The following is an 18,381-nucleotide window of genomic DNA, read 5'->3' as shown; positions in this document are numbered from 1 at the left end:
CTCTCAATTCAATTCAATTCAATTTAAGGGGCTTTATTGGCATGGGAAACTATGTTTACATTGCCAAAGCAAGTGAAATCGATAATAAACAAAAGTGAAATAAACAATAAAAAAATGTACAGTAAACATTACACCAAAGTTCCAAAAGAATAAAGACATTTCAAATGTCATTATGTCTATATACAGTGTTTTAATGAAGTGTAGATAGTTAAAGTACAAAAGGGAAAATCTATAAACATAAATATGGGTTGTAATTACAGTGGTGTTTGTTCTTCACTGGTTGCCCTTTTCTTGAGGCAACAGGTCACAAATCTTGCTGCTGGGATTGCACACTGTGGTATTTCACCCAATAAATATGGGAGTTCATCAAAAATAGTTTTTTTCTCATTCTTTGTGGGTCTTTCTAATCTGAGGGAAATATGTGTCTCTAATATGGTCATACATCTGGCATGAGGTTAGGAAGTGCAGCTCAGTTTCCACCTCATTTTGTGGGCAGTGTGCACATAGCCTGTCTTCTCTTGAGAGCCAGGTCTGACTACGGCCTTTCTCAATAGCAAGGCTATGCTCACTGAGTCTGTACATAGTCAAAGCTTTCCTTAATTTTGGGTCAGTCACAGTGGTCAGGTATTCTGCCACTGTGTACTCTCTGTATAGGGCCAAATAGCATTCTAGTTTGCTCTGTTTTTTGTTGTTAATTCTTTCCAATGTGTATTTATCTTTCTGTTTTCTCATGATTTGGTTGGGTCTAATTGTGTTGCTGTCCTGGGGGTCTGTTTGTGTTTGTGAACAGAGCCCCAGGACCAGCTTGCTTAGGGGACTCTTCTCCAGGTTCATCTCTCTGTAAGTGATGGCTTTGTTATGGAAGGTTTGGGAAATGCTTCCTTTTAGGTGGTTGTAGAATTTAATGACTCTTTTCTGGATTTTGATAATTAGTGAGTATAGGCCTAATTCTGCTCTTCATGCATTATTTTACACCGAGGATATTTTTGCATAATGCCTTCATTTGGCGTTTGTCCCATTTTGTGAATTCTTGGTTGGTGAGCGGACCCCAGACCTCACAACTATAAAGGGCAATGGGTTCTATAACTGATTCAAGTATTTTTAGCCAGATCCTAATTGGTATGTCGAATTATATGTTCCTTGTGATGGCATAGAAGGCCCTTCTGGCCTTGTCTCCCTTCTTGATTGGGGACAGAAGCACCAGATCATCAGCAAACAGTAGACATTTTACTTTGGATTCTAGTAAGGTGAGGCCAGGTGCTGCAGACTGTTCTAGTGCCCTTGCCAATTAATTGATTTATACAGTATGTTGAAGAGGGTGGGGTTCAAGCTGCACACTGTGAGGCACGCAATAGATATTTTTCTTTATTTTTACTATTTTCTACATTGTAGAATAATAGTGAAGACATCACAACTATAAAATAACACCTGTCCCCCGCATGCCCCGTATTATGTAGTACAGACATGGCCTGCTCTCCTTTATGTAAGGAATTAGGCACTTTCTCATGTTTACTACAGTATGTATTGTAGACTGCACAGTAGACTAATAAACAAATAAACACATTTCGTTAATAAAATAATGATAAAAAATACTCTTTCAAAATCCAGATGTTGATTTAGTTATGGATCAATAATGAATTACTATGGAATAAATATCACTGATTTACAGAAATATTGGAACAAATTTGTCTAATGAAGGCAAACAATTTAGAATCCTCCAATCCTGTAGCCTAATCCCAACCGTCACGTTGTACAGCGCCATATTTTCCATTCCATCCTAACGGAAACCCTGAGGTTTTCGTTTTTCATTTTTCTCAGAATAGAAACACCATAATATTAATCAAATTAATTAAGCCAAATTTCTTAAAATCAATCCCATATACTATGTTATTACAAAAAATGTTTTAAATTCTCTGGTAATGCCAATATGGAATATTATCAAATGTTCTCAAAGATGACCTCTGGTGGTCAAACTAGCAATAACTTGCAGTAACAGAAAAAAATGGCTGACAATTATATGACATGCCACAATGCTGCGGCAGCACGCAAGGTGTGCCGCAGTATGACACAACTTTTAAAGGAGGAACCACTGTAGATATGTGGTACTAGAGTAGTGGCCTAAGGGCACACACTTAATGTGTTGTGAAATCTGTTGTGAAATGTAATGTTTTTATTTATTTATAACTGCCTTTTTGTTGGACCCCAGGAAGAGTAGCTGCTGCCCTGGCAGGAACTAATGGGGACCCATAATAAATACAAAAATACAAATATATTACCCGCTAATGTTCAGTCCCTGGACAATAAAGTACACGAGCTGAGGGTCATGGCTCTCTCCGGATATACTGTTCCAGGGGTTCTCTGTCCATCCCGTGGACAGGAAGAAAGATCTCTCCGGGAAAAGGAAAGGTGGAGGTGTGTGTTTCATGATTAACTACTCATGGTGTGATTGGGGTTACGTACAGGACCTCAAGTCCTTTTGTTCTCCCAATCTGGAATACCTCACCATCAAAATGGAGACAGCAGAGAATTATCTTTGGTCATCACGGCCGTATATATTCCCGCTCAAGCCGACACCGCGACGGATCTCAAGGAACTGCACTAGACTTCGTGCAAAATGGAAACCGTATATCCTGAGGCCACATTTATTTTAGCTGGGGACTTCAGTAAAGGAAATCTGAGGAAAACGCTACCAAAGTTTTACCAATACATATCCTGTGCTACTCGCTCATCAAGATCTCTTGACGATTGCTACTCCCTCTTCCGGAATGGCTATAAGGCCCTCCACCACCCTCCCTTCGGCAAATCAGATCACACCTCCATTCTGCTCCTCCCCTCCTATAGTCAGAAACTTCCTCTAAGAATAGTATTGACGTATACACTGACTCAGTGACTGGTTTCATCAGGAAGTGCATAGAGGATGTTGTTCCCACTATGATGATTAGAACTTATCCAAACCAAACACCTTGGAAAGATGACATCATTTACGCAAACCTGAAAGCACGAACCACCGCAGCTAACCACGACAAGGTGACTGGGAACTTGGACGAGTACAAACAGTACCGTTATGCCCTCCGTAAACCGGCAAAACGACAAAGTGACGTCGAAATTCAATTGCTCAGAGACTAGACGTATGTGGCAGGGACTCCAGAAAATCACTGATCATAAAGGGGAAACCAGCCATGTCGTGGACACGATGCCTTGCACATGGACAAGCTAAACACCTTGTTCGTGGAAAACACAATCCCAACAGATCCACGGAGGATGCAATCGCCATTGCACTGCACACTGCCCTATTCCACATGGACAAGTGAACTATCTATGTGAGAGTATTGTTCATCAACTACAGCTCAGCCTTCAACACCATGGTGCCCTCCAAGCTCATCACTAAGCTCAGGGCCCTGGGTCTGAACCCTACCCTGTGCAACGGGGTCCTGGACTTCCTGACGAGCCTACCCCACTACTGACCCTCAACATGGGGGCCCCACAAGGGTGCATGCTCAGCCCCCTCCTGTACTCCCTGTTCACCCATGAATACGTGGCCATGCATGTCTCCAACTCAATCATCAAGTTTGCAGATGACACAACAGTGGTAGTTCTGATTACCAACAATGACAAGACAGCCTACCGGAAGGAGGTGAGGGCCCTGGTGGAGTGGTTCCAGGAAAATAACCTCTCCCTCAACATCAACATAACAAAGGAGCAGATCGTGGACTTCAGGAGACAGCAGAGAGCACACCCCCAACCACATCGACTGGGCCGAGGAAAGGGTGAAAAGTTTGATGTTCCTCAGCATGCACATCACTGACAACCTGAAATGGTCCATCCACACAGACAGTTTGGTGAAGAAGGTATAACGGCGCTTCTTTAACCTAAAGAAATGTGTCTTGGCCCCGAAGACTCTCACAAACTTCTACAAATCCACCATTGAGAGCATCCTGTCGGGCTGTATCACCGCCTGGTACGGAAATTGCACCTCTCTCAACCGCAGGGCTCGCCAGAGGGTGGTGCAGTCAGCCCAACACATCACCGGGGGCACACTGCTTTCCCTCCAGGACATCTACACCACCCGATGTCACAGGAAGGCCAAGAAGATCATCAAGAACCTCAGTCACCCGAGCCACTGCCTGTTCACCTCGCTACCATCTAGAAGATCATCAAGGACCTCAGCCACCCGAGCCACTGCCTGTTCACCCCGCTACCATCTAGAAGAAGGAGACCGAGTACAGGTCCATCAAAGCTGGGACCAAGAGACTAAAAAACAGCTTCTATCTCAAGGCCATCAGACTGTTAAATAGTCAGAACTAGCACCCTGCCCTGAACGTAATCACTGTTACTAGCTGGCTACCACCCGGTTCTCTACCTTACACCTTAGAGACTGCTGGCCTATGTACATAGTCATTGAACACTGGTCACTTTAATAATGTTTACATACTGTTTAACACACTTTATAAAGTGCATTCGGTAAGTATTCAGACCCCTTGACTTTTTCCACATTTTGTTACGTTACATCCTTATTCTATAATGGATTAAATTGTTTTTTTTCCTCATCAATCTACACACAATACCCAATAATGACAAAGCAAAAACAGTTTTTAGAAAAAAATTGCACATTTATTACAAAAAAAACAGAAATATCACATTTACTTCTTGGGTATTACACTACAAGCTTGGCACACCTATATTTGGGCAGTTTCTATCATTCTTCTCTGCAGAGCCTCTCAAACTCTGTCAGATTGGATGGGGAGCATTGCCGCACACCTATTTTCAGGTCTCGCCAGAGAAGTTCGATCGGGTTCTGGCTGGGCCACTCAAAGATATTCAGAGACTTGTCCCGAAACCACCCCTACGTTCTCTTGGCTGTGTGCTTAGGGTCATTGTCCTCTTGGAAGGTGAACCTTCGCCCCAGTCTGAGGTCCTGAGCGCTCTGGAGCAGGTTTTCATCAAGGATCCCTCTGTACTTTGCTCCGTTCATCTTTCCCTCGATCCTGACTAGTCTACCAGTCCCTGCTGATGAAAAATATCCCCACAGCATGATGCTGCCACCACCATGTTTCACCGTAGGGATGGTGCCAGGTTTCCTCCAGACGTGACGCTTAGCATTCAGGCCAAAGAGTTCAATCTTGGTTTCATCAGACCAGAGAATCTTGTTTCTCATGGTCTGGGAGTCCTTTAGGTGTCACGGCTGTCAAAAGGAGAGGGCCAAGGTGCAGCGTGTGTGTAGTTCCACATTTTATTTACTCTGTGAACTATACAATACATCAAATAACTGAATAGACAAAACAACAAACCGTGACACAGAGGAGAAACAAACACTACTCAAAAATAATCACCCACAAAACCCAGGTAGAAACACCCCTACTTAAGTATGATCTCCAATTAGAGACAAAAAGGACCAGCTGCCTCTAATTTATTTATTTTTTATTTCACCTTTATTTAACCAGGTAGGCAAGTTGAGAACAAGTTCTCATTTACAATTGCGACCTGGTCAAGATAAAGCAAAGCAGTTCGACAACATACAACAACACAGAGTTACACATGGAGTAAAACAAACATACAGTCAAGAATACAGTAGAAAAATAAGTCTATGCACAATGTGAGCAAATGAGGTGAGATAAGGGAGGTAAAGGCAAAAAAAGTCCATGGTGGCAAAGTAAATACAATATAGCAAGTAAAACACTGGAATGGTAGATTTGTAGTAGAAGAAAGTGCAAAGTAGAAATAGAGATAATGGGGTGCAAAGGAGCAAAATAAAATAAATAAATACAGTAGGGGAAGAGGTAGTTGTTTGGGCTAAATTATAGATGGGCTATGTACAGGTGCAGTGTGAGCTGCTCTGACAGCTGGTGCTTAATAATAGTGAGGGAGATCAGTGTTTCCAGTTTCAGAGATTTTTGTAGTTCATTCCAGTCATTGGCAGCAGAGAACTGGAAAGAGAGACGGCCAAAGGAGGAATTGGCTTTGGGGGTGACCAGAGAGATATACCTGCTGGAGCGCGTGCTACAGGTGGGTGCTGCTATGGTGACCAGTGAGAGGAGATAAGGGGGGACTTTACCTAGCAGGGTCTTGTAGATGACCTGGAGCCAGTGGGTTTGGCGACGATTATGAAGCGAAGGCCAGCCAACGAGAGCGTACAGGTCGCAGTGGTGGGTAGTATATGGGGCTTTGGTGACAAAACGGATGGCACTGTGATAGACTGCATCCAGTTTGTTGAGTAGGGTATTGGAGGCTATTTTGTAAATGACATCGCCAAAGTCGAGGATCGGTAGGATGGTCAGTTTTACGAGGGCATGTTTGGCAGCATGAGTGAAGGATGCTTTGTTGCGAAATAGGAAACCAATTCCTGATTTAACTTTGGATTGGAGATGTTTGATGGGAGTCTGGAAGGAGAGTTTACAGTCTAACCAGACACCTAGGTATTTGTAGTTGTCCACATATTCTAAGTCAGAACCGTCCAGAGTAGTGATGCAGGACGGGTTAGACCGTCATTGTAAATAAGAATGTGTTCTTAACTGACTTGTCTAGTTAAATAAAGGTTAAATTATATATATTTTTTAAATAGTGATGCTGGTTGAGAGAATGCCAAGAGTGTGCAAAGCTGTCATCAAGGCAAAGGGTGGCTACTTTCCAAATCATGTCCAATCATTTGAATTTACCACAGGCGGACTCCAATCAGGTTGTAGAAACACCTCAAGGATGATCAGTCAAAACTGGATGCACCTGAGCTCAATTTTGAGTCTCATAGCAAAGGGTCTGTATACCAATGTAAATAAGGTATTTGTTTTTCATTTTTAATACATTTGCAAACATTTCTAAAAACCTGCACCTAAAATGACTCAGACCATGAGAAACAAGATTATCTTGTCTGATGAAACCAAGGTTGAACTCTTTGGCCTGAATGCCAAGCATCACATCTTTAGGAAACTAGGCCCAAGATATAATATGGACTTGGTCTTTTACCAAATAGGGCTATATTCTGTATACCCACCTTGAATCAATTCCCCAAATTAACTTTTAACAAGGCACACGTGTTAATTGAAATGCATTCCAGGTGACTTCCTAATTTTTAAACAATTTTTTTAATTTAACCTTTATTTCACTATTTTGGGCTCCCGAGTGGTGCAGCGGTCTAAGGCACTGCATCTCAGTGAGGCATCACTACAGTCCCTGGTTCAATTCCAGACTGTATCACATCCGGCCGTGATTTTCCCATAGGGCGGCGCAGAATTGGCCCAGCATCGTGCGGGTTTGGCCGGGTTAGACCGTCATTGTAAATAAGAATGTGTTCTTAACTGACTTGTCTAGTTAAATAAAGGTTAAATTATATATATTTTTTTAAATAGTGATGCTGGTTGAGAGAATGCCAAGAGTGTGCAAAGCTGTCATCAAGGTAAAGGGTGGCTACTTTGAAGAATCAAAAGTATAAAATATATTGTGATTTGTTTAACACTTTTTTGGTTACTACATGATTCCTTATGTGTTATTTCATTGTTGTAATGTCTTCACTATCATTCATCAATGTAGAAAATAGTAAAAATAAAGAAAATCCCTTGAATAACAGGTACTGTGTATACTATATTCTAGTCATGCTATATATAGTAAATACTGCTGTACACAGCTTTTCTATTCATATACTGTCCATACTGTCTATACACACCATTCATATACATATATTTTTATATTCCGGACTCTGACATTGCTCGTTTCTTATTTCCTTAAATGTTTTGGATTTGTGTATATTGTTAGGTATTACTGCACTGTTGGAGCTAGAAACACAAGCATATTGTTAGGTATTACTGTTGGAGCTAGAAACGAAAGCATATTGTTAGGTATTACTGTTGGAGCTAGAAACGAAAGCATATTGTTAGGTATTACTGTTGGAGCTAGAAACACAAGCATATTGTTAGGTATTACTGTTGGAGCTAGAAACACAAGCATATTGCTAGGTATTACTGTAGGAGCTAGAAACACAAGCATATTGCTAGGTATTACTGTTGGAGCTAGAAACACAAGCATATTGCTAGGTATTACTGTACTGTTGGAGCTAGAAACACAAGCATATTGCTGGGTATTACTGTTGGAGCTAGAAACACAAGCATATTGTGTCACAACTTCCGCCGAAGTCGGTCCCTCTCCTTGTTCGGGCGGTGTTTGGCGGTCGACGTCACCGACCTTCTAGCCATCTCTGATCCATTTTTCATTTTCCATTGGTTTTGTCTTGTCTTCCTACACACCCATTTTTACATTTTTTACATTTTAGTCATTTAGCAGACGCTCTTATCCAGAGCGACTTACAGTAGTGAATGCATACATTCCATACATTTAATTTAAAAAAATTCTGTGCTGGCCCCCCCACGGGAATCGAACCCACAACCCTGGCGTTGCAAACACCATGCTCTACCAACTGAGCTTCAGGGAAGGCCGTCATTGTAATGGCTGGAATGGAATCAACGGAACGGTATCAAACACAAACATGGAAACCATTTATTCCCATTGCAGCCATTACAATGAACCCGTCCTCCTATGTCTCCTCCCACCAGCTTCCTCTGGTTCCAATCTCATCAATTACATGTTGTGTATTTAACCCTCTGTTTCCCCTCATGTCCTTGTCGGTGATTGTTTGTTGAATGTATTGGTGGCAGTTATGTTCTGGTGTGCACCCTTTTATTTTATTTTGTATATTTTGGTTTTCGGAGTTTTTTTATATTCATTAAACTGCTCCGTTTATACCAAGTTCACTCTCCTGCGCCTGACTTCCCGGCCATCAGCACGCACACATTACATATTGTTAGGTATTACTGCAAGGTTGGAGCTAGAAACACATGCATTTTGCTGCACCTGCGCTAACATCTGCAAATATGTGTACACGACCAATAATATTTAATATGATTTGGTCGTAGAGGCTGTTCGAGTTCAGGTAGATGTTAGGTTTTGAGCACAGTCCTGGGAACTGCTTCCGCTGTATGGTGGCAGGGTGGAGATGACTACTCGTGAGTTAGAGACTGAGGAACAAGCTTTTTCAATCACTCCCTTGAGTGATGTGGCCATCCTGTCCTGCTGGGCCCTCTGGTTGTTTGTGCCTGTGTGAATTATGATAACCCTAGTCGGTCCTCTGACAGCAGCTCCAGGACGCGTTACGGGTGTTCGGACAACAGAGTTTAGCTACTTGGTGTTTTGGAAAATGATTCTTCTAATTGATGAATTTCCCATTTGAGTCAATGAGGAGAACAATCTCTGGCTTTTTTTGTGTACTCAGTGGGTGTGTGTGCGAGGGGGGGGGGAGTTGTCAGGATGGCTAGCTGGTGGGCTGATGATGGTGGTGACAGGATGGGGAGTCTGCTGAGTTGGTGGATCCTGCCTTGTCTGTCTTGCTGTGGTGTTAAGATGGGCTGTTCTGTTCTGTTGGCTTCACGCTCTCCGTAGCCGATGTGAGCAAGACCTTTATTAAACAGGTCAACTTTCAGAAGGTCCCAGGGCCAGACGGATTACCAGGGCGTATACTCAGAGCATGCGCTGACCAACTGGCAAGTGTCTTCACTGACATTTTCAACCTCTCCCAGACTGAGTCTGTAATACCTACATGTTTCAAGCAGACCACCATTATTCCTGTGCCAAAGAAAGCGAAGGTAACCTGCCTAAATTACTACCTCCCCGTAGCACTCATGTCAGTAGCCATGAAGTGCATTGAAAGGCTGGTCATGGCTCACATCAACACCATTATCCCAGAAACCCTAGACCCACTTAAACTCCAAATACTGCCCCAACAGATCCACAGATGACGCAATCTCAATCGCACTCCACACTGCCCTTTCCCACCTGGACAAAAGGAACACCTACGTGAGAATGCTGTTCATTGACTACAGCTCAGCATTCAACACCATGTTGCTCTCAAAGCTCATCACTAAGCTAAGGACCCTGGGACTAAACACCTCCCTCTGCAACTGGATCCTGGACTTCCTGACAGGCCGCCCCCAGGTGATGAAGGTCGGCAACACCACATCTGCCACACTGATCCTTAACATGGGGGCCCCTCAGGGGTGTGCTTAGTCCCCTCCTGTATTCCCTGTTCACCCACGACTGCATGGCCAAACACGGCTCCAACATCATCATTAAGTTTGCTGACGACACAACAGTGGTCAGAGACCTGACAGTGTGGTGCCAGGACAGCAACCTCTCCCTCAACGTCAGCAAGACAAAGGAGCTGATCGTGGACTACAGGAAAAGGAGGGCCGAACACGCCCCCATTCACATTGAGGGGGGTGTAGTGGAGCGAGTTTCAAGTTCTTTGGTGTCCATATCACCAACAAATTTACATGGTCCAAGCACACCAAGACAGTTGTGAAGAGGGCACGGCAACGCCTTTTCCCCCTCAGGAAACTGAAAAGATTTGGCATGGGTCTCCAGATCCTCAGAAAGTTCTACAGCGACACCATCCTGACTGGTTGCATCACCGCCTGGTATGGCAACTGCTTGGCATTATGACGTAGTCACTACAGAGGCAACATCACTGAGGCCAAGCTCCGGCCATCCAGAACCTATATACTAGGCGGTGTCAGAAAATTGTCAGACTCCCCAATCATCCAAGTCATACAGTAGACTGTTTTCTCTGCTACCGCACGACAAGAGGTACCGGAGTACCAGGTCAGGCTATTTTTTACTTTATTTATTAAATATTTTCTTAACTCTATTTCTTGAACTGCATTGTTGGTTAAGGGCTTGTAAGTAAGCAAGGTAAGGTCTACACCTGTTGTATTCAGCGCATGTGGAGATGGCTAGCTTTCATTAGGCTAGCTCTCTCATGAGTGGATCATTGTCGCACCTCACCTTTCTCTCCTCCTCCTGCAGTGCTGTCAGCTGGGCTGTGTGTTCCTCTGTTAGCTGGTCCTCTGTTAGCTGGGCTGTGTGTTCCTCTGTTAGCTGGGCTGTGTGGTCCTCTGTTAGCTGGGCTGTGTGTTCCTCTGTTAGCTGGGCTGTGTGGTCCTCTGTTAGCTGGGCTGTGTGTTCCTCTGTTAGCTGGGCTGTGTGGTCCTCTGTTAGCTGGGCTGTGTGGTCCTCTGTTAGCTGGGCTGTGTGGTCCTCTGTTAGCTTGGCTGTGTGGTCCTCTGTTAGCTGGGCTGTGTGTTTCTCTGTTAGCTGGTCCTCTGTTAGCTGGGCTGGTCTTCTGTTAGCTGGGCCGTGTGTTCCTCTGTTAGCTGGGCCGTGTGTTCCTCTGTTAGCTGGTCCTCTGTTAGCTGGTCCTCTGTTAGCTGGGCTGTGTTCCTCTGTTAGCTGGTCCTCTGTTAGCTGGGCTGTGTGGTCCTCTGTTACTTGATCCTCTGTTAGCTGGGCTGTGTGTTCCTCTGTTAGCTGGTCCTCTGTTAGCTGTGCTGTGTGTTCCTCTGTTAGCTGGTCCTCTGTTAGCTGGGCTGTGTGTTCCTCTGTTAGCTGGGCTGTGTGTTCCTCTGTTAGCTGGGCTGTGTGTTCCTCTGTTAGCTGGGCTGTGTGGTCCTCTGTTAGCTGGGCTGTGTGTTCCTCTGTTAGCTGGGCTGTTCCTCTGTTAGCTGGGCTATGTGGTCCTCTGTTAGCTGGGCTGTGTGGTCCTCTGTTAGCTGGGCTGTGTGTTCCTCTGTTAGCTGGTCCTCTGATAGCTGGGCTGTGTGGTCCTCTGTTAGCTGGGCTGTGCCTCTGTTAGCTGGGCTGTGTGTTCCTCTGTTAGCTGGGCTGTGTGGCCCTCTGTTAGCTGTTCCTCTGTTAGCTGGGCTGTGTGGTCCTCTGTTAGAAGTTCCTCTGTTAGCTGGGCTGTGTGGTCCTCTGTTAGCTGGGCTGTGTGGTCGTCTGTTAGCTGGGCTGTGTGTTCCTCTGTTAGCTGGGCTGTGTGGTCCTCTGTTAGCTGGGCTGTGTGGTCCTCTGTTAGCTGGGCTGTGTGGTCCTCTGTTAGCTGGGCTGTGTGTTCCTCTGTTAGCTGGGCTGTGTGGTCCTCTGTTAGCTGGGCTGTGTGGTCCTCTGTTAGCTGGGCTGTGTGGTCCTCTGTTAGCTGGGCTGTGTGGTCCTCTGTTAGCTGGGCTGTGTGGTCCTCTGTTAGCTGGGCTGTGTGGTCCTCTGTTAGCTGGGCTGTGTGTTCCTCTGTTAGCTGGTCCTCTGTTAGCTGGGCTGGTCCTCTGTTAGCTGGGCCGTGTGTTCCTCTGTTAGCTGGGCCGTGTGTTCCTCTGTTAGCTGGTCCTCTGTTAGCTGGTCCTCTGTTAGCTGGGCTGTGTTCCTCTGTTAGCTGGTCCTCTGTTAGCTGGGCTGTGTTCCTCTGTTAGCTGGTCCTCTGTTAGCTGGGCTGTGTGGTCCTCTGTTACTTGGTCCTCTGTTAGCTGGGCTGTGTGTTCCTCTGTTAGCTGGTCCTCTGTTAGCTGTGCTGTGTGTTCCTCTGTTAGCTGGTCCTCTGTTAGCTGTGCTGTGTGTTCCTCTGTTAGCTGGTCCTCTGTTAGCTGGGCTGTGTGTTCCTCTGTTAGCTGGGCTGTGTGGTCCTCTGTTAGCTGGGCTGTGTGGTCCTCTGTTAGCTGGGCTGTTCCTCTGTTAGCTGGGCTGTGTGGTCCTCTGTTAGCTGGGCTGTGTGGTCCTCTGTTAGCTGGGCTGTGTGTTCCTCTGTTAGGTGGGCTGTGTGGTCCTCTGTTAGCTGGGCTGTGTGGTCCTCTGTTAGCTGTTCCTCTGTTAGCTGGGCTGTGTGGCCCTCTGTTAGCTGTTCCTCTGTTAGCTGGGCTGTGTGGTCCTCTGTTAGCTGGGCTGTGTGGTCCTCTGTTAGCTGGGCTGTGTGTTCCTCTGTTAGCTGGGCTGTGGGTTCCTCTGTTAGCTGGGCTGTGTGTTCCTCTGTTAGCTGGGCTGTGTGGTCCTCTATTAGCTGGGCTGTGTGTTCCTCTGTTAGCTGGGCTGTGTGGTCCTCTGTTAGCTGGGCTGTGTGGTCCTCTGTTAGCTGGGCTGTGTGGTCCTCTGTTAGCTGGGCTGTGTGGTCCTCTGTTAGCTGGGCTGTGTGGTCCTCTGTTAGCTTGGCTGTGTGGTCCTCTGTTAGCTGGGCTGTGTGTTCCTCTGTTAGCTGGTCCTCTGTTAGCTGGGCTGGTCCTCTGTTAGCTGGGCCGTGTGTTCCTCTGTTAGCTGGTCCTCTGTTAGCTGGGCTGTGTGTTCCTCTGTTAGCTGGGCTGTGTGGTCCTCTGTTAGCTGGGCTGTGTGGTCCTCTGTTAGCTGGGCTGTGTGGTCCTCTGTTAGCTGGGCTGTGTGGTCCTCTGTTAGCTGGGCTGTTCCTCTGTTAGCTGGGCTGTTCCTCTGTTAGCTGGGCTGTGTGGTCCTCTGTTAGCTGGGCTCTGTGGTCCTCTGTTAGCTGGGCTGTGTGTTCCCCTGTTAGCTGGTCCTCTGTTAGCTGGGCTGTGTGGTCCTCTGTTAGCTGGGCTGTGCCTCTGTTAGCTGGGCTGTGTGGTCCTCTGTTAGCTGGGCTGTGTGTTCCTCTGTTAGCTGGGCTGTGTGTTCCTCTGTTAGCTGGGCTGTGTGTTCCTCTGTTAGCTGGGCTGTGTGGTCCTCTGTTAGCTGGGCTGTGTGGTCCTCTGTTAGCTGGGCTGTTCCTCTGTTAGCTGGGCTATGTGGTCCTCTGTTAGCTGGGCTGTGTGGTCCTCTGTTAGCTGGGCTGTGTGTTCCTCTGTTAGCTGGTCCTCTGATAGCTGGGCTGTGTGGTCCTCTGTTAGCTGGGCTGTGCCTCTGTTAGCTGGGCTGTGTGTTCCTCTGTTAGCTGGGCTGTGTGGCCCTCTGTTAGCTGTTCCTCTGTTAGCTGGGCTGTGTGGTCCTCTGTTAGCTGTTCCTCTGTTAGCTGGGCTGTGTGGTCCTCTGTTAGCTGGGCTGTGTGGTCGTCTGTTAGCTGGGCTGTGTGTTCCTCTGTTAGCTGGGCTGTGTGGTCCTCTGTTAGCTGGGCTGTGTGTTCCTCTGTTAGCTGGGCTGTGTGGTCCTCTGTTAGCTGGGCTGTGTGTTCCTCTGTTAGCTGGGCTGTGTGGTCCTCTGTTAGCTGGGCTGTGTGGTCCTCTGTTAGCTGGGCTGTGTGGTCCTCTGTTAGCTGGGCTGTGTGGTCCTCTGTTAGCTGGGCTGTGTGGTCCTCTGTTAGCTGGGCTGTGTGGTCCTCTGTTAGCTGGGCTGTGTGTTCCTCTGTTAGCTGGTCCTCTGTTAGCTGGGCTGGTCCTCTGTTAGCTGGGCCGTGTGTTCCTCTGTTAGCTGGGCCGTGTGTTCCTCTGTTAGCTGGTCCTCTGTTAGCTGGTCCTCTGTTAGCTGGGCTGTGTTCCTCTGTTAGCTGGTCCTCTGTTAGCTGGGCTGTGTTCCTCTGTTAGCTGGTCCTCTGTTAGCTGGGCTGTGTGGTCCTCTGTTACTTGGTCCTCTGTTAGCTGGGCTGTGTGTTCCTCTGTTAGCTGGTCCTCTGTTAGCTGTGCTGTGTGTTCCTCTGTTAGCTGGTCCTCTGTTAGCTGTGCTGTGTGTTCCTCTGTTAGCTGGTCCTCTGTTAGCTGGGCTGTGTGTTCCTCTGTTAGCTGGGCTGTGTGGTCCTCTGTTAGCTGGGCTGTGTGGTCCTCTGTTAGCTGGGCTGTTCCTCTGTTAGCTGGGCTGTGTGGTCCTCTGTTAGCTGGGCTGTGTGGTCCTCTGTTAGCTGGGCTGTGTGTTCCTCTGTTAGCTGGGCTGTGTGGTCCTCTGTTAGCTGGGCTGTGTGGTCCTCTGTTAGCTGTTCCTCTGTTAGCTGGGCTGTGTGGTCCTCTGTTAGCTGTTCCTCTGTTAGCTGGGCTGTGTGGGCCTCTGTTAGCTGGGCTGTGTGGTCCTCTGTTAGCTGGGCTGTGTGTTCCTCTGTTAGCTGGGCTGTGGGTTCCTCTGTTAGCTGGGCTGTGTGTTCCTCTGTTAGCTGGGCTGTGTGGTCCTCTATTAGCTGGGCTGTGTGTTCCTCTGTTAGCTGGGCTGTGTGGTCCTCTGTTAGCTGGGCTGTGTGGTCCTCTGTTAGCTGGGCTGTGTGGTCCTCTGTTAGCTGGGCTGTGTGGTCCTCTGTTAGCTGGGCTGTGTGGTCCTCTGTTAGCTTGGCTGTGTGGTCCTCTGTTAGCTGGGCTGTGTGTTCCTCTGTTAGCTGGTCCTCTGTTAGCTGGGCTGGTCCTCTGTTAGCTGGGCCGTGTGTTCCTCTGTTAGCTGGTCCTCTGTTAGCTGGGCTGTGTGTTCCTCTGTTAGCTGGGCTGTGTGGTCCTCTGTTAGCTGGGCTGTGTGGTCCTCTGTTAGCTGGGCTGTGTGGTCCTCTGTTAGCTGGGCTGTGTGGTCCTCTGTTAGCTGGGCTGTTCCTCTGTTAGCTGGGCTGTTCCTCTGTTAGCTGGGCTGTTCCTCTGTTAGCTGGGCTGTGTGGTCCTCTGTTAGCTGGGCTCTGTGGTCCTCTGTTAGCTGGGCTGTGTGTTCCTCTGTTAGCTGGTCCTCTGTTAGCTGGGCTGTGTGGTCCTCTGTTAGCTGGGCTGTGCCTCTGTTAGCTGGGCTGTGTGGTCCTCTGTTAGCTGGGGTGTGTGGTCCTCTGTTAGCTGGGCTGTGTGTTCCTCTGTTAGCTGGGCTGTGTGGTCCTCTGTTAGCTGGGCTGTGTGTTCCTCTGTTAGCTGGGCTGTGTGGTCCTCTGTTAGCTGGGCTGTGTGGTCCTCTGTTAGCTGGGCTGTGTGGTCCTCTGTTAGCTGGGCTGTGTGTTCCTCTGTTAGCTGGGCTGTGTGCGTTCCTCTGTTCTGCTGGGCTGTGTGTTCCTCTGTTAGCTGGGCTGTGTGTTTTCTGTTAGCTGGGCTGTGTGGTCCTCTGTTAGCTGGGCTGTGTTCCTCTGTTAGCTGGGCTGTGTGGTCCTCTGTTAGCTGGGCTGGTCCTCTGTTAGCTGGGCTGTGGGGTCCTCTGTTAGCTGGGCTGGTCCTTTGTTAGCTGGGCTGTGTGGTCCTCTGTTAGCAGGGCTGTGTTTTCCTCTGTTAGCTGGTCCTCTGTTAGCTGGGCTGTGTGCTCCTCTGTTAGCTGGGCTGTGTGGTCCTCTGTTAGCTGGGCTGCGTGGTCCTCTGTTAGTTGGGCTGGTCCTCTGTTAGCTGGGCTGTGTGTTCCTCTGTTAGCTGGGCTGTGTGGTCCTCCCGTTAGCTGGGCTGGTCCTCTGTTAGCTGGGCTGTGTTGTCCTCTGTTAGCTGGGCTGTGTGGTCCTCTGTTAGCTGGGCTGTGTGGTCCTCTGTTAGCTGGGCTGTGTTCCTCTGTTAGCTGGGCTGTGTGTTCCTCTGTTAGCTGGGCTGTGTGGTCCTCTGTTAGCTGGGCTGTGTGGTCCTCTGTTAGCTGGGCTGTGTGGTCCTCTGTTAGCTGGGCTGTGTGGTCCTCTGTTAGCTGGGCTGTGTGGTCCTCTGTTAGCTGGGCTGTGTGGTCCTCTGTTAGCTGGGCTGTGTGTTCCTCTGTTAGCTGGGCTGTGTTCCTCTGTTAGCTGGTCCTCTGTTAGCTGGGCTGTGTGTTTCTCTGTTAGCTGGGCTGTGTGGTCCTCTGTTAGCTGGGCTGTGTGTTTCTCTGTTAGCTGGGCTGTGTGGTCCTCTGTTAGCTGGGCTGTGTGGTCCTCTGTTAGATGGGCTGTGTGTTCCTCTGTTAGCTGGGCTGTGTGTTCCTCTGTTAGCTGGGCTGTGTGCGTTCCTCTGTTCTGCCTGGCTGTGTGTTCCTCTGTTAGCTGGGCTGTGTGTTCTTCTGTTAGCTGGGCTGTGTGTTCTTCTGTTAGCTGGGCTGTGTGGTCCTCTGTTAGCTGGGCTGTGTGTTCCTCTGTTAGCTGGGCTGTGTGGTCCTCTGTTAGCTGGGCTGGTCCTCTGTTAGCTGGGCTGTGGGGTCCTCTGTTAGCTGGGCTGGTCCTCTGTTAGCTTGGCTGTGTGGGCCTCTGTTAGCAGGGCTGTGTGTTCCTCTGTTAGCTGGTCCTCTGTTAGCTGGGCTGTGTGCTCCTCTGTTAGCTGGGCTGTGTGGTCCTCTGTTAGCTGGGCTGTGTGTTTCTCTGTTAGCTGGGCTGTGTGGTCCTCTGTTAGCTGGGCTGTGTGTTCCTCTGTTAGCTGGTCCTCTGTTAGCTGGGCTGTGTGTTTCTCTGTTAGCTGGGCTGTGTGGTCCTCTGTTAGCTGGGCTGTGTGTTTCTCTGTTAGCTGTGCTGCGTGGACCTCTGTTAGCTGGGCTGGTCCTCTGTTAGCTGGGCTGTGTGTTCCTCTGTTAGCTGGGCTGGTCCTCTGTTAGCTGGGGTGTGTGGTCCTCTGTTAGCTGTGCTGTGTGTTCCTCTGTTAGCTGGTCCTCTGTTAGCTGGGCTGTGTGTTCCTCTGTTAGCTGGGCTGTGTGGTCCTCTGTTAGCTGGGCTGTGTGGTCCTCTGTTAGCTGGGCTGTTCCTCTGTTAGCTGGGCTGTGTGGTCCTCTGTTAGCTGGGCTGTGTGGTCCTCTGTTAGCTGGGCTGTGTGTTCCTCTGTTAGCTGGGCTGTGTGGTCCTCTGTTAGCTGGGCTGTGTGGTCCTCTGTTAGCTGTTCCTCTGTTAGCTGGGCTGTGTGGTCCTCTGTTAGCTGTTCCTCTGTTAGCTGGGCTGTGTGGGCCTCTGTTAGCTGGGCTGTGTGGTCCTCTGTTAGCTGGGCTGTGTGTTCCTCTGTTAGCTGGGCTGTGGGTTCCTCTGTTAGCTGGGCTGTGTGTTCCTCTGTTAGCTGGGCTGTGTGGTCCTCTATTAGCTGGGCTGTGTGTTCCTCTGTTAGCTGGGCTGTGTGGGTCCTCTGTTAGCTGGGCTGTGTGGTCCTCTGTTAGCTGGGCTGTGTGGTCCTCTGTTAGCTGGGCTGTGTGGTCCTCTGTTAGCTGGGCTGTGTGGTCCTCTGTTAGCTTGGCTGTGTGGTCCTCTGTTAGCTGGGCTGTGTGTTCCTCTGTTAGCTGGTCCTCTGTTAGCTGGGCTGGTCCTCTGTTAGCTGGGCCGTGTGTTCCTCTGTTAGCTGGTCCTCTGTTAGCTGGGCTGTGTGTTCCTCTGTTAGCTGGGCTGTGTGGTCCTCTGTTAGCTGGGCTGTGTGGTCCTCTGTTAGCTGGGCTGTGTGGTCCTCTGTTAGCTGGGCTGTGTGGTCCTCTGTTAGCTGGGCTGTTCCTCTGTTAGCTGGGCTGTTCCTCTGTTAGCTGGGCTGTTCCTCTGTTAGCTGGGCTGTGTGGTCCTCTGTTAGCTGGGCTCTGTGGTCCTCTGTTAGCTGGGCTGTGTGTTCCTCTGTTAGCTGGTCCTCTGTTAGCTGGGCTGTGTGGTCCTCTGTTAGCTGGGCTGTGCCTCTGTTAGCTGGGCTGTGTGGTCCTCTGTTAGCTGGGGTGTGTGGTCCTCTGTTAGCTGGGCTGTGTGTTCCTCTGTTAGCTGGGCTGTGTGGTCCTCTGTTAGCTGGGCTGTGTGTTCCTCTGTTA

General features: G+C 48.5%; 1 protein-coding gene across 3 annotated transcripts in view; it reads left to right on the top strand.

Moving 5' to 3' along the window:
• LOC115183167 (electrogenic sodium bicarbonate cotransporter 1) overlaps window positions 1-18,381 on the top strand; it is a 227,889-nt gene that overhangs the window by 193,997 nt on the left and 15,511 nt on the right. The window lies entirely within an intron of this gene.

Source organism: Salmo trutta, unplaced genomic scaffold (genome assembly GCF_901001165.1).
Source record: "Salmo trutta unplaced genomic scaffold, fSalTru1.1, whole genome shotgun sequence".
Taxonomy (NCBI): Eukaryota; Metazoa; Chordata; class Actinopteri; order Salmoniformes; family Salmonidae; genus Salmo; species Salmo trutta.
This window is presented reverse-complemented; position numbering and strand designations above follow the sequence as displayed.